Source organism: Bos indicus, chromosome 21 (assembly GCF_029378745.1).
Source record: "Bos indicus isolate NIAB-ARS_2022 breed Sahiwal x Tharparkar chromosome 21, NIAB-ARS_B.indTharparkar_mat_pri_1.0, whole genome shotgun sequence".
NCBI lineage: Eukaryota > Metazoa > Chordata > Mammalia > Artiodactyla > Bovidae > Bos > Bos indicus.
The window spans coordinates 2319859-2334610 of NC_091780.1; the positions used below are offsets into that span (position 1 = coordinate 2319859).

Below are 14752 nucleotides of genomic sequence, written 5' to 3' on the forward strand. Positions count from 1 at the left end.
AGCTCTCTGGTGTGGTGCTTAGCAGCAAGGCTGTGCTCTTGTGTGAACCTGTAGCCAGAGGTGTTATGTGAGTTCAATCATTGTGCCTCTTTGCTGAGTTCCGTGGTGTCATGACTGGTGTTTCAGGATGGTCGTGAACAACCTGAGTTTCATATTGTGTCTGGGCTCATGGCAGTGATGTTACTGGCTCAAAAAGAACAAGGTGGCATGACAAGTGACTCAGTTGCTCTAAAGGGTGGAGCCTCAGCATCTTTGTGCTTTGGAATGGCTCCAATGGCCTGTAGCTCTTCGTGTTTTTCAAGGAAGGGCTTTAGCATGGCTTTGACCAGGAGGCAAGCACGCTCATGTGTCAACCAGGCTGAGTCCACTGGGGCCCTTTTGTCATGGGGCTGAAAGCCATTTTTCATGGATATGCTGCATATCAGAGAAGGGGCTTAATGACATGGAGGCCCTCAGGTACCTTTTATCCTTTCCCATGCTGGTGAGTCCATTGTGAGCAGAGTAGGTGCCAGGAGTGGGTGTGTTTCCCTGGAAGGTCAATGGCTATTAGGTGAAGGGGGCCCCATTCACCTGAGGGGGTCTCGGGGTTCTTGGGGGACATCATTAAATTGTGTTGGCCAGGACGGTACGTGGAGTGGAATTGCAGGCCTGAGACCAGGCAGTTGGCAGATTGGCATTCTTTGTCCTGATGGTCCCTTGACTCTGAATGTATCCGTGCACCAACACATCCCTGTTTGGCTGCCTACACAGCACACCTTCTTGCAGCAATTGAATGGTAGACGCCAGAATGATTGGCAGTGCTCCCGGAGGCCTGGCCTCTTTCCCCAGTACACCTGGTGCTCTTCCTCACACATGTGTTTTCTTGCCCCAGGCCAGGTTGAGTGGCCCAAAATGGAAGACTGTTGGCAACAGGTTACCCATCGCATATTCCATGATAGCCAGCCTCTCGAGATGAATATCATGAATCCCCAGAGACAACTGGACAAGTGGGCCTTGCGTGTACAGATGGAACAACCATGGCGGTAAGCGGCCTTTCGTCAAGGAGACCTAGTGGTTTGGCTCCAGGGATCTGGGCATGGGCTTCACACTCTCACCTTCTGGGGTTTCCCTGGGGCATGCAAGGTCCCAGGGCCTGAGGCTTGGCTGCCCCAAGGCTGCAGTCTGCTCAGTCCTGAATGCTGACCTGATCAAGCTCACTGACCTTCCTGGGATGGAGGTGGCGACTTTGCTCATGCAGCACCTAGAGCACACGTGCTTGGATCGATGATGACTCCCACAAATGCATTCCTTGGAAATCTGAACAAAATGAGTGAGCCATCACTACCGTCTCCTCATCGGAACTGAGGTCCAGCACGTGATTTCCAGTGGATCGAAGGGCCAGGGTCACATGTCATTTGCTCCCTGGGGCGTGAGCAGCCACAGTGTGCAAGCTGAGGGTGGTGGCCTTGTGGTATGGAGATGAGCCATGAGGAAAATGCCCTGACCTCCCAACCTCGGGATATGGCTAGGGACCATGAGTCATCTCTGGTTACATAAGGCTAACCAAGGCTTTTGTCTCCTGGTATGTATGATTCTATTGGTAGCAGAGAAGTGGAAGCCATTTGAGAGTATCTGGACTGCCACTGAGTTTGTCAGCCACACTGCCTTTGCCTGAAAGTGTTTTCACTCATGTCCTGAAAGGAGTCATGGCTTCGGACAAGTTTCTATGTCATGTTCTTCTGGGGGACGGGATGCCGCATAGTTTTCTCCTGATGGTCAGAGGAGATCATTGGGCAGAGTGTCCAGGAGGTGGGCCAAGCTGATGGCCCCTCGTCCGATTGTTTCTTTGGTTGGTATGTGAGTGGGCACTAGTGTTGGGAGAGTGAGCCTTGCAGATGCACTAGGGCATTTCCAAGGATGAAAGTCCTGAGTCAACAGGAGGGACCTGCACATTGCTCTGAGGTGGGCAGTTGTCGGGGGAGAGCAAAGCTTGGGGATCGTGAAATGTACCTCAAGTGGTGGTGGAACCCATGGATGGATGGGCAGGTGAATGGATCGGCAAGTCAGTCAGGTTCCCTGAATTCTGGGTTGCCTTCAGGTTTGGTTGGAGTGAGAGTGGGGAAGGACTGTGGTGGCAGGTTCATAGGTTCATGGACTATTGAACAGTTGGCCTCTCCCGTGATTGGTTTCCTTTGCTGCAGACCTCCAGAGCCGTAAGTGGTTCCCCAGGTGGTGTCTTGTCTTGTCCTGGCCTGGGCGTCATATGAAGCAGAGGGGATGTTTTCTGTCCATCTTGCCATGTTCTCCCCATGTGCATGGAGTGAATTTGTGCCTCAAGACATCCCAGTGTCATTTCTATTCCCAGCCCACCTATCCTTGCCCAAGTTTAGGAACTCTTCCCAGAAATTAGCTGGCAGGGACCCTGTGGAAATAGGGGAGTCAGATGAGGGGCTACAGTTTTAAGGGCAGGAGAAGCTCTCTGGTGTGGTGCTTAGCAGCAAGGCTGTGCTCTTGTGTGAACCTGTAGCCAGAGGTGTTATGTGAGTTCAGTCATTGTGCCTCTTTGCTGAGTTCCGTGGTGTCATGACTGGTGTTTCAGGATGGTCGTGAACAACCTGAGTTTCATATTGTGTCTGGGCTCATGGCAGTGATGTTACTGGCTCAAAAAGAACAAGGTGGCATGACAAGTGACTCAGTTGCTCTAAAGGGTGGAGCCTCAGCATCTTTGTGCTTTGGAATGGCTCCAATGGCCTGTAGCTCTTCGTGTTTTTCAAGGAAGGGCTTTAGCATGGCTTTGACCAGGAGGCAAGCACGCTCATGTGTCAACCAGGCTGAGTCCACTGGGGCCCTTTTGTCATGGGGCTGAAAGCCATTTTTCATGGATATGCTGCATATCAGAGAAGGGGCTTAATGACATGGAGGCCCTCAGGTACCTTTTATCCTTTCCCATGCTGGTGAGTCCATTGTGAGCAGAGTAGGTGCCAGGAGTGGGTGTGTTTCCCTGGAAGGTCAATGGCTATTAGGTGAAGGGGGCCCCATTCACCTGAGGGGGTCTCGGGGTTCTTGGGGGACATCATTAAATTGTGTTGGCCAGGACGGTACGTGGAGTGGAATTGCAGGCCTGAGACCAGGCAGTTGGCAGGTTGGCATTCTTTGTCCTGATGGTCCCTTGACTCTGAATGTATCCGTGCACCAACACATCCCTGTTTGGCTGCCTACACAGCACACCTTCTTGCAGCAATTGAATGGTAGACGCCAGAATGATTGGCAGTGCTCCCGAGGCCTGGCCTCTTTCCCCAGTACACCTGGTGCTCTTCCTCACACATGTGTTTTCTTGCCCCAGGCCAGGTTGAGTGGCCCAAAATGGAAGACTGTTGGCAACAGGTTACCCATCGCATATTCCATGATAGCCAGCCTCTCGAGATGAATATCATGAATCCCCAGAGACAACTGGACAAGTGGGCCTTGCGTGTACAGATGGAACAACCATGGCGGTAAGCGGCCTTTCGTCAAGGAGACCTAGTGGTTTGGCTCCAGGGATCTGGGCATGGGCTTCACACTCTCACCTTCTGGGGTTTCCCTGGGGCATGCAAGGTCCCAGGGCCTGAGGCTTGGCTGCCCCAAGGCTGCAATCTGCTCAGTCCTGAATGCTGACCTGATCAAGCTCACTGACCTTCCTGGGATGGAGGTGGCGACTTTGCTCATGCAGCACCTAGAGCACACGTGCTTGGATCGATGATGACTCCCACAAATGCATTCCTTGGAAATCTGAACAAAATGAGTGAGCCATCACTACCGTCTCCTCATCGGAACTGAGGTCCAGCACGTGATTTCCAGTGGATCGAAGGGCCAGGGTCACATGTCATTTGCTCCCTGGGGCGTGAGCAGCCAAGTGTGCAAGCTGAGGGTGGTGGCCTTGTGGTATGGAGATGAGCCATGAGGAAAATGCCCTGACCTCCCAACCTCGGGATATGGCTAGGGACCATGAGTCATCTCTGGTTACATAAGGCTAACCAAGGCTTTTGTCTCCTGGTATGTATGATTCTATTGGTAGCAGAGAAGTGGAAGCCATTTGAGAGTATCTGGACTGCCACTGAGTTTGTCAGCCACACTGCCTTTGCCTGAAGGTGTTTTCACTCATGTCCTGAAAGGAGTCATGGCTTCGGACAAGTTTCTATGTCATGTTCTTCTGGGGGACGGGATGCCGCGTAGTTTTCTCCTGATGGTCAGAGGAGATCATTGGGCAGAGTGTCCAGGAGGTGGGCCAAGCTGATGGCCCCTCGTCCGATTGTTTCTTTGGTTGGTATGTGAGTGGGCACTAGTGTTGGGAGAGTGAGCCTTGCAGATGCACTAGGGCATTTCCAAGGATGAAAGTCCTGAGTCAACAGGAGGGACCTGCACATTGCTCTGAGGTGGGCAGTTGTCGGGGGAGAGCAAAGCTTGGGGATCGTGAAATGTACCTCAAGTGGTGGTGGAACCCATGGATGGATGGGCAGGTGAATGGATCGGCAAGTCAGTCAGGTTCCCTGAATTCTGGGTTGCCTTCAGGTTTGGTTGGAGTGAGAGTGGGGAAGGACTGTGGTGGCAGGTTCATAGGTTCATGGACTATTGAACAGTTGGCCTCTCCCGTGATTGGTTTCCTTTGCTGCAGACCTCCAGAGCCGTAAGTGGTTCCCCAGGTGGTGTCTTGTCTTGTCCTGGCCTGGGCGTCATATGAAGCAGAGGGGATGTTTTCTGTCCATCTTGCCATGTTCTCCCCATGTGCATGGAGTGAATTTGTGCCTCAAGACATCCCAGTGTCATTTCTATTCCCAGCCCACCTATCCTTGCCCAAGTTTAGGAACTCTTCCCAGAAATTAGCTGGCAGGGACCCTGTGGAAATAGGGGAGTCAGATGAGGGGCTACAGTTTTAAGGGCAGGAGAAGCTCTCTGGTGTGGTGCTTAGCAGCAAGGCTGTGCTCTTGTGTGAACCTGTAGCCAGAGGTGTTATGTGAGTTCAATCATTGTGCCTCTTTGCTGAGTTCCGTGGTGTCATGACTGGTGTTTCAGGATGGTCGTGAACAACCTGAGTTTCATATTGTGTCTGGGCTCATGGCAGTGATGTTACTGGCTCAAAAAGAACAAGGTGGCATGACAAGTGACTCAGTTGCTCTAAAGGGTGGAGCCTCAGCATCTTTGTGCTTTGGAATGGCTCCAATGGCCTGTAGCTCTTCGTGTTTTTCAAGGAAGGGCTTTAGCATGGCTTTGACCAGGAGGCAAGCACGCTCATGTGTCAACCAGGCTGAGTCCACTGGGGCCCTTTTGTCATGGGGCTGAAAGCCATTTTTCATGGATATGCTGCATATCAGAGAAGGGGCTTAATGACATGGAGGCCCTCAGGTACCTTTTATCCTTTCCCATGCTGGTGAGTCCATTGTGAGCAGAGCAGGTGCCAGGAGTGGGTGTGTTTCCCTGGAAGGTCAATGGCTATTAGGTGAAGGGGGCCCCATTCACCTGAGGGGGTCTCGGGGTTCTTGGGGGACATCATTAAATTGTGTTGGCCAGGACGGTACGTGGAGTGGAATTGCAGGCCTGAGACCAGGCAGTTGGCAGGTTGGCATTCTTTGTCCTGATGGTCCCTTGACTCTGAATGTATCCGTGCACCAACACATCCCTGTTTGGCTGCCTACACAGCACACCTTCTTGCAGCAATTGAATGGTAGACGCCAGAATGATTGGCAGTGCTCCCGGAGGCCTGGCCTCTTTCCCCAGTACACCTGGTGCTCTTCCTCACACATGTGTTTTCTTGCCCCAGGCCAGGTTGAGTGGCCCAAAATGGAAGACTGTTGGCAACAGGTTACCCATCGCATATTCCATGATAGCCAGCCTCTCGAGATGAATATCATGAATCCCCAGAGACAACTGGACAAGTGGGCCTTGCGTGTACAGATGGAACAACCATGGCGGTAAGCGGCCTTTCGTCAAGGAGACCTAGTGGTTTGGCTCCAGGGATCTGGGCATGGGCTTCACACTCTCACCTTCTGGGGTTTCCCTGGGGCATGCAAGGTCCCAGGGCCTGAGGCTTGGCTGCCCCAAGGCTGCAATCTGCTCAGTCCTGAATGCTGACCTGATCAAGCTCACTGACCTTCCTGGGATGGAGGTGGCGACTTTGCTCATGCAGCACCTAGAGCACACGTGCTTGGATCGATGATGACTCCCACAAATGCATTCCTTGGAAATCTGAACAAAATGAGTGAGCCATCACTACCGTCTCCTCATCGGAACTGAGGTCCAGCACGTGATTTCCAGTGGATCGAAGGGCCAGGGTCACATGTCATTTGCTCCCTGGGGCGTGAGCAGCCAAGTGTGCAAGCTGAGGGTGGTGGCCTTGTGGTATGGAGATGAGCCATGAGGAAAATGCCCTGACCTCCCAACCTCGGGATATGGCTAGGGACCATGAGTCATCTCTGGTTACATAAGGCTAACCAAGGCTTTTGTCTCCTGGTATGTATGATTCTATTGGTAGCAGAGAAGTGGAAGCCATTTGAGAGTATCTGGACTGCCACTGAGTTTGTCAGCCACACTGCCTTTGCCTGAAGGTGTTTTCACTCATGTCCTGAAAGGAGTCATGGCTTCGGACAAGTTTCTATGTCATGTTCTTCTGGGGGACGGGATGCCGCGTAGTTTTCTCCTGATGGTCAGAGGAGATCATTGGGCAGAGTGTCCAGGAGGTGGGCCAAGCTGATGGCCCCTCGTCCGATTGTTTCTTTGGTTGGTATGTGAGTGGGCACTAGTGTTGGGAGAGTGAGCCTTGCAGATGCACTAGGGCATTTCCAAGGATGAAAGTCCTGAGTCAACAGGAGGGACCTGCACATTGCTCTGAGGTGGGCAGTTGTCGGGGGAGAGCAAAGCTTGGGGATCGTGAAATGTACCTCAAGTGGTGGTGGAACCCATGGATGGATGGGCAGGTGAATGGATCGGCAAGTCAGTCAGGTTCCCTGAATTCTGGGTTGCCTTCAGGTTTGGTTGGAGTGAGAGTGGGGAAGGACTGTGGTGGCAGGTTCATAGGTTCATGGACTATTGAACAGTTGGCCTCTCCCGTGATTGGTTTCCTTTGCTGCAGACCTCCAGAGCCGTAAGTGGTTCCCCAGGTGGTGTCTTGTCTTGTCCTGGCCTGGGCGTCATATGAAGCAGAGGGGATGTTTTCTGTCCATCTTGCCATGTTCTCCCCATGTGCATGGAGTGAATTTGTGCCTCAAGACATCCCAGTGTCATTTCTATTCCCAGCCCACCTATCCTTGCCCAAGTTTAGGAACTCTTCCCAGAAATTAGCTGGCAGGGACCCTGTGGAAATAGGGGAGTCAGATGAGGGGCTACAGTTTTAAGGGCAGGAGAAGCTCTCTGGTGTGGTGCTTAGCAGCAAGGCTGTGCTCTTGTGTGAACCTGTAGCCAGAGGTGTTATGTGAGTTCAGTCATTGTGCCTCTTTGCTGAGTTCCGTGGTGTCATGACTGGTGTTTCAGGATGGTCGTGAACAACCTGAGTTTCATATTGTGTCTGGGCTCATGGCAGTGATGTTACTGGCTCAAAAAGAACAAGGTGGCATGACAAGTGACTCAGTTGCTCTAAAGGGTGGAGCCTCAGCATCTTTGTGCTTTGGAATGGCTCCAATGGCCTGTAGCTCTTCGTGTTTTTCAAGGAAGGGCTTTAGCATGGCTTTGACCAGGAGGCAAGCACGCTCATGTGTCAACCAGGCTGAGTCCACTGGGGCCCTTTTGTCATGGGGCTGAAAGCCATTTTTCATGGATATGCTGCATATCAGAGAAGGGGCTTAATGACATGGAGGCCCTCAGGTACCTTTTATCCTTTCCCATGCTGGTGAGTCCATTGTGAGCAGAGCAGGTGCCAGGAGTGGGTGTGTTTCCCTGGAAGGTCAATGGCTATTAGGTGAAGGGGGCCCCATTCACCTGAGGGGGTCTCGGGGTTCTTGGGGGACATCATTAAATTGTGTTGGCCAGGACGGTACGTGGAGTGGAATTGCAGGCCTGAGACCAGGCAGTTGGCAGATTGGCATTCTTTGTCCTGATGGTCCCTTGACTCTGAATGTATCCGTGCACCAACACATCCCTGTTTGGCTGCCTACACAGCACACCTTCTTGCAGCAATTGAATGGTAGACGCCAGAATGATTGGCAGTGCTCCCGGAGGCCTGGCCTCTTTCCCCAGTACACCTGGTGCTCTTCCTCACACATGTGTTTTCTTGCCCCAGGCCAGGTTGAGTGGCCCAAAATGGAAGACTGTTGGCAACAGGTTACCCATCGCATATTCCATGATAGCCAGCCTCTCGAGATGAATATCATGAATCCCCAGAGACAACTGGACAAGTGGGCCTTGCGTGTACAGATGGAACAACCATGGCGGTAAGCGGCCTTTCGTCAAGGAGACCTAGTGGTTTGGCTCCAGGGATCTGGGCATGGGCTTCACACTCTCACCTTCTGGGGTTTCCCTGGGGCATGCAAGGTCCCAGGGCCTGAGGCTTGGCTGCCCCAAGGCTGCAGTCTGCTCAGTCCTGAATGCTGACCTGATCAAGCTCACTGACCTTCCTGGGATGGAGGTGGCGACTTTGCTCATGCAGCACCTAGAGCACACGTGCTTGGATCGATGATGACTCCCACAAATGCATTCCTTGGAAATCTGAACAAAATGAGTGAGCCATCACTACCGTCTCCTCATCGGAACTGAGGTCCAGCACGTGATTTCCAGTGGATCGAAGGGCCAGGGTCACATGTCATTTGCTCCCTGGGGCGTGAGCAGCCACAGTGTGCAAGCTGAGGGTGGTGGCCTTGTGGTATGGAGATGAGCCATGAGGAAAATGCCCTGACCTCCCAACCTCGGGATATGGCTAGGGACCATGAGTCATCTCTGGTTACATAAGGCTAACCAAGGCTTTTGTCTCCTGGTATGTATGATTCTATTGGTAGCAGAGAAGTGGAAGCCATTTGAGAGTATCTGGACTGCCACTGAGTTTGTCAGCCACACTGCCTTTGCCTGAAGGTGTTTTCACTCATGTCCTGAAAGGAGTCATGGCTTCGGACAAGTTTCTATGTCATGTTCTTCTGGGGGACGGGATGCCGCGTAGTTTTCTCCTGATGGTCAGAGGAGATCATTGGGCAGAGTGTCCAGGAGGTGGGCCAAGCTGATGGCCCCTCGTCCGATTGTTTCTTTGGTTGGTATGTGAGTGGGCACTAGTGTTGGGAGAGTGAGCCTTGCAGATGCACTAGGGCATTTCCAAGGATGAAAGTCCTGAGTCAACAGGAGGGACCTGCACATTGCTCTGAGGTGGGCAGTTGTCGGGGGAGAGCAAAGCTTGGGGATCGTGAAATGTACCTCAAGTGGTGGTGGAACCCATGGATGGATGGGCAGGTGAATGGATCGGCAAGTCAGTCAGGTTCCCTGAATTCTGGGTTGCCTTCAGGTTTGGTTGGAGTGAGAGTGGGGAAGGACTGTGGTGGCAGGTTCATAGGTTCATGGACTATTGAACAGTTGGCCTCTCCCGTGATTGGTTTCCTTTGCTGCAGACCTCCAGAGCCGTAAGTGGTTCCCCAGGTGGTGTCTTGTCTTGTCCTGGCCTGGGCGTCATATGAAGCAGAGGGGATGTTTTCTGTCCATCTTGCCATGTTCTCCCCATGTGCATGGAGTGAATTTGTGCCTCAAGACATCCCAGTGTCATTTCTATTCCCAGCCCACCTATCCTTGCCCAAGTTTAGGAACTCTTCCCAGAAATTAGCTGGCAGGGACCCTGTGGAAATAGGGGAGTCAGATGAGGGGCTACAGTTTTAAGGGCAGGAGAAGCTCTCTGGTGTGGTGCTTAGCAGCAAGGCTGTGCTCTTGTGTGAACCTGTAGCCAGAGGTGTTATGTGAGTTCAGTCATTGTGCCTCTTTGCTGAGTTCCGTGGTGTCATGACTGGTGTTTCAGGATGGTCGTGAACAACCTGAGTTTCATATTGTGTCTGGGCTCATGGCAGTGATGTTACTGGCTCAAAAAGAACAAGGTGGCATGACAAGTGACTCAGTTGCTCTAAAGGGTGGAGCCTCAGCATCTTTGTGCTTTGGAATGGCTCCAATGGCCTGTAGCTCTTCGTGTTTTTCAAGGAAGGGCTTTAGCATGGCTTTGACCAGGAGGCAAGCACGCTCATGTGTCAACCAGGCTGAGTCCACTGGGGCCCTTTTGTCATGGGGCTGAAAGCCATTTTTCATGGATATGCTGCATATCAGAGAAGGGGCTTAATGACATGGAGGCCCTCAGGTACCTTTTATCCTTTCCCATGCTGGTGAGTCCATTGTGAGCAGAGCAGGTGCCAGGAGTGGGTGTGTTTCCCTGGAAGGTCAATGGCTATTAGGTGAAGGGGGCCCCATTCACCTGAGGGGGTCTCGGGGTTCTTGGGGGACATCATTAAATTGTGTTGGCCAGGACGGTACGTGGAGTGGAATTGCAGGCCTGAGACCAGGCAGTTGGCAGATTGGCATTCTTTGTCCTGATGGTCCCTTGACTCTGAATGTATCCGTGCACCAACACATCCCTGTTTGGCTGCCTACACAGCACACCTTCTTGCAGCAATTGAATGGTAGACGCCAGAATGATTGGCAGTGCTCCCGGAGGCCTGGCCTCTTTCCCCAGTACACCTGGTGCTCTTCCTCACACATGTGTTTTCTTGCCCCAGGCCAGGTTGAGTGGCCCAAAATGGAAGACTGTTGGCAACAGGTTACCCATCGCATATTCCATGATAGCCAGCCTCTCGAGATGAATATCATGAATCCCCAGAGACAACTGGACAAGTGGGCCTTGCGTGTACAGATGGAACAACCATGGCGGTAAGCGGCCTTTCGTCAAGGAGACCTAGTGGTTTGGCTCCAGGGATCTGGGCATGGGCTTCACACTCTCACCTTCTGGGGTTTCCCTGGGGCATGCAAGGTCCCAGGGCCTGAGGCTTGGCTGCCCCAAGGCTGCAGTCTGCTCAGTCCTGAATGCTGACCTGATCAAGCTCACTGACCTTCCTGGGATGGAGGTGGCGACTTTGCTCATGCAGCACCTAGAGCACACGTGCTTGGATCGATGATGACTCCCACAAATGCATTCCTTGGAAATCTGAACAAAATGAGTGAGCCATCACTACCGTCTCCTCATCGGAACTGAGGTCCAGCACGTGATTTCCAGTGGATCGAAGGGCCAGGGTCACATGTCATTTGCTCCCTGGGGCGTGAGCAGCCACAGTGTGCAAGCTGAGGGTGGTGGCCTTGTGGTATGGAGATGAGCCATGAGGAAAATGCCCTGACCTCCCAACCTCGGGATATGGCTAGGGACCATGAGTCATCTCTGGTTACATAAGGCTAACCAAGGCTTTTGTCTCCTGGTATGTATGATTCTATTGGTAGCAGAGAAGTGGAAGCCATTTGAGAGTATCTGGACTGCCACTGAGTTTGTCAGCCACACTGCCTTTGCCTGAAGGTGTTTTCACTCATGTCCTGAAAGGAGTCATGGCTTCGGACAAGTTTCTATGTCATGTTCTTCTGGGGGACGGGATGCCGCGTAGTTTTCTCCTGATGGTCAGAGGAGATCATTGGGCAGAGTGTCCAGGAGGTGGGCCAAGCTGATGGCCCCTCGTCCGATTGTTTCTTTGGTTGGTATGTGAGTGGGCACTAGTGTTGGGAGAGTGAGCCTTGCAGATGCACTAGGGCATTTCCAAGGATGAAAGTCCTGAGTCAACAGGAGGGACCTGCACATTGCTCTGAGGTGGGCAGTTGTCGGGGGAGAGCAAAGCTTGGGGATCGTGAAATGTACCTCAAGTGGTGGTGGAACCCATGGATGGATGGGCAGGTGAATGGATCGGCAAGTCAGTCAGGTTCCCTGAATTCTGGGTTGCCTTCAGGTTTGGTTGGAGTGAGAGTGGGGAAGGACTGTGGTGGCAGGTTCATAGGTTCATGGACTATTGAACAGTTGGCCTCTCCCGTGATTGGTTTCCTTTGCTGCAGACCTCCAGAGCCGTAAGTGGTTCCCCAGGTGGTGTCTTGTCTTGTCCTGGCCTGGGCGTCATATGAAGCAGAGGGGATGTTTTCTGTCCATCTTGCCATGTTCTCCCCATGTGCATGGAGTGAATTTGTGCCTCAAGACATCCCAGTGTCATTTCTATTCCCAGCCCACCTATCCTTGCCCAAGTTTAGGAACTCTTCCCAGAAATTAGCTGGCAGGGACCCTGTGGAAATAGGGGAGTCAGATGAGGGGCTACAGTTTTAAGGGCAGGAGAAGCTCTCTGGTGTGGTGCTTAGCAGCAAGGCTGTGCTCTTGTGTGAACCTGTAGCCAGAGGTGTTATGTGAGTTCAGTCATTGTGCCTCTTTGCTGAGTTCCGTGGTGTCATGACTGGTGTTTCAGGATGGTCGTGAACAACCTGAGTTTCATATTGTGTCTGGGCTCATGGCAGTGATGTTACTGGCTCAAAAAGAACAAGGTGGCATGACAAGTGACTCAGTTGCTCTAAAGGGTGGAGCCTCAGCATCTTTGTGCTTTGGAATGGCTCCAATGGCCTGTAGCTCTTCGTGTTTTTCAAGGAAGGGCTTTAGCATGGCTTTGACCAGGAGGCAAGCACGCTCATGTGTCAACCAGGCTGAGTCCACTGGGGCCCTTTTGTCATGGGGCTGAAAGCCATTTTTCATGGATATGCTGCATATCAGAGAAGGGGCTTAATGACATGGAGGCCCTCAGGTACCTTTTATCCTTTCCCATGCTGGTGAGTCCATTGTGAGCAGAGCAGGTGCCAGGAGTGGGTGTGTTTCCCTGGAAGGTCAATGGCTATTAGGTGAAGGGGGCCCCATTCACCTGAGGGGGTCTCGGGGTTCTTGGGGGACATCATTAAATTGTGTTGGCCAGGACGGTACGTGGAGTGGAATTGCAGGCCTGAGACCAGGCAGTTGGCAGATTGGCATTCTTTGTCCTGATGGTCCCTTGACTCTGAATGTATCCGTGCACCAACACATCCCTGTTTGGCTGCCTACACAGCACACCTTCTTGCAGCAATTGAATGGTAGACGCCAGAATGATTGGCAGTGCTCCCGGAGGCCTGGCCTCTTTCCCCAGTACACCTGGTGCTCTTCCTCACACATGTGTTTTCTTGCCCCAGGCCAGGTTGAGTGGCCCAAAATGGAAGACTGTTGGCAACAGGTTACCCATCGCATATTCCATGATAGCCAGCCTCTCGAGATGAATATCATGAATCCCCAGAGACAACTGGACAAGTGGGCCTTGCGTGTACAGATGGAACAACCATGGCGGTAAGCGGCCTTTCGTCAAGGAGACCTAGTGGTTTGGCTCCAGGGATCTGGGCATGGGCTTCACACTCTCACCTTCTGGGGTTTCCCTGGGGCATGCAAGGTCCCAGGGCCTGAGGCTTGGCTGCCCCAAGGCTGCAGTCTGCTCAGTCCTGAATGCTGACCTGATCAAGCTCACTGACCTTCCTGGGATGGAGGTGGCGACTTTGCTCATGCAGCACCTAGAGCACACGTGCTTGGATCGATGATGACTCCCACAAATGCATTCCTTGGAAATCTGAACAAAATGAGTGAGCCATCACTACCGTCTCCTCATCGGAACTGAGGTCCAGCACGTGATTTCCAGTGGATCGAAGGGCCAGGGTCACATGTCATTTGCTCCCTGGGGCGTGAGCAGCCACAGTGTGCAAGCTGAGGGTGGTGGCCTTGTGGTATGGAGATGAGCCATGAGGAAAATGCCCTGACCTCCCAACCTCGGGATATGGCTAGGGACCATGAGTCATCTCTGGTTACATAAGGCTAACCAAGGCTTTTGTCTCCTGGTATGTATGATTCTATTGGTAGCAGAGAAGTGGAAGCCATTTGAGAGTATCTGGACTGCCACTGAGTTTGTCAGCCACACTGCCTTTGCCTGAAGGTGTTTTCACTCATGTCCTGAAAGGAGTCATGGCTTCGGACAAGTTTCTATGTCATGTTCTTCTGGGGGACGGGATGCCGCGTAGTTTTCTCCTGATGGTCAGAGGAGATCGTTGGGCAGAGTGTCCAGGAGGTGGGCCAAGCTGATGGCCCCTCGTCCGATTGTTTCTTTGGTTGGTATGTGAGTGGGCACTAGTGTTGGGAGAGTGAGCCTTGCAGATGCACTAGGGCATTTCCAAGGATGAAAGTCCTGAGTCAACAGGAGGGACCTGCACATTGCTCTGAGGTGGGCAGTTGTCGGGGGAGAGCAAAGCTTGGGGATCGTGAAATGTACCTCAAGTGGTGGTGGAACCCATGGATGGATGGGCAGGTGAATGGATCGGCAAGTCAGTCAGGTTCCCTGAATTCTGGGTTGCCTTCAGGTTTGGTTGGAGTGAGAGTGGGGAAGGACTGTGGTGGCAGGTTCATAGGTTCATGGACTATTGAACAGTTGGCCTCTCCCGTGATTGGTTTCCTTTGCTGCAGACCTCCAGAGCCGTAAGTGGTTCCCCAGGTGGTGTCTTGTCTTGTCCTGGCCTGGGCGTCATATGAAGCAGAGGGGATGTTTTCTGTCCATCTTGCCATGTTCTCCCCATGTGCATGGAGTGAATTTGTGCCTCAAGACATCCCAGTGTCATTTCTATTCCCAGCCCACCTATCCTTGCCCAAGTTTAGGAACTCTTCCCAGAAATTAGCTGGCAGGGACCCTGTGGAAATAGGGGAGTCAGATGAGGGGCTACAGTTTTAAGGGCAGGAGAAGCTCTCTGGTGTGGTGCTTAGCAGCAAGGCTGTGCTCTTGTG

General features: G+C 52.5%; 1 protein-coding gene and 6 non-coding genes across 25 annotated transcripts in view; all 7 read left to right on the plus strand.

Annotated features, from left to right (window-relative positions):
* The window catches only part of LOC109575459 (uncharacterized), a 234718-nt gene that overhangs the window by 153791 nt on the left and 66175 nt on the right, over window positions 1-14752 (plus strand). For all 19 annotated transcript variants that reach the window (XM_070775957.1, XM_070775956.1, XM_070775958.1 and 16 more), the window contains 6 exons: window positions 872-1022; window positions 3323-3473; window positions 5774-5924; window positions 8225-8375; window positions 10677-10827; window positions 13129-13279. The gene's annotated coding sequence lies outside the window, so the exon portion shown is untranslated. The remainder of the gene's footprint in view (window positions 1-871; window positions 1023-3322; window positions 3474-5773; window positions 5925-8224; window positions 8376-10676; window positions 10828-13128; window positions 13280-14752) is intronic.
* On the plus strand, window positions 1258-1349 carry LOC139178420 (small nucleolar RNA SNORD116). Its single transcript, XR_011562817.1, has one exon. It is a non-coding gene; the product is annotated as a small nucleolar RNA SNORD116 (small nucleolar RNA).
* Window positions 3709-3800, plus strand: LOC139178421 (small nucleolar RNA SNORD116). Its single transcript, XR_011562818.1, has one exon. It is a non-coding gene; the product is annotated as a small nucleolar RNA SNORD116 (small nucleolar RNA).
* On the plus strand, window positions 6160-6251 carry LOC139178422 (small nucleolar RNA SNORD116). Its single transcript, XR_011562819.1, has one exon. It is a non-coding gene; the product is annotated as a small nucleolar RNA SNORD116 (small nucleolar RNA).
* LOC139178423 (small nucleolar RNA SNORD116) lies at window positions 8611-8702 on the plus strand. The gene has a single exon (XR_011562820.1). It is a non-coding gene; the product is annotated as a small nucleolar RNA SNORD116 (small nucleolar RNA).
* LOC139178424 (small nucleolar RNA SNORD116) lies at window positions 11063-11154 on the plus strand. Its single transcript, XR_011562821.1, has one exon. It is a non-coding gene; the product is annotated as a small nucleolar RNA SNORD116 (small nucleolar RNA).
* On the plus strand, window positions 13515-13606 carry LOC139178425 (small nucleolar RNA SNORD116). The gene has a single exon (XR_011562822.1). It is a non-coding gene; the product is annotated as a small nucleolar RNA SNORD116 (small nucleolar RNA).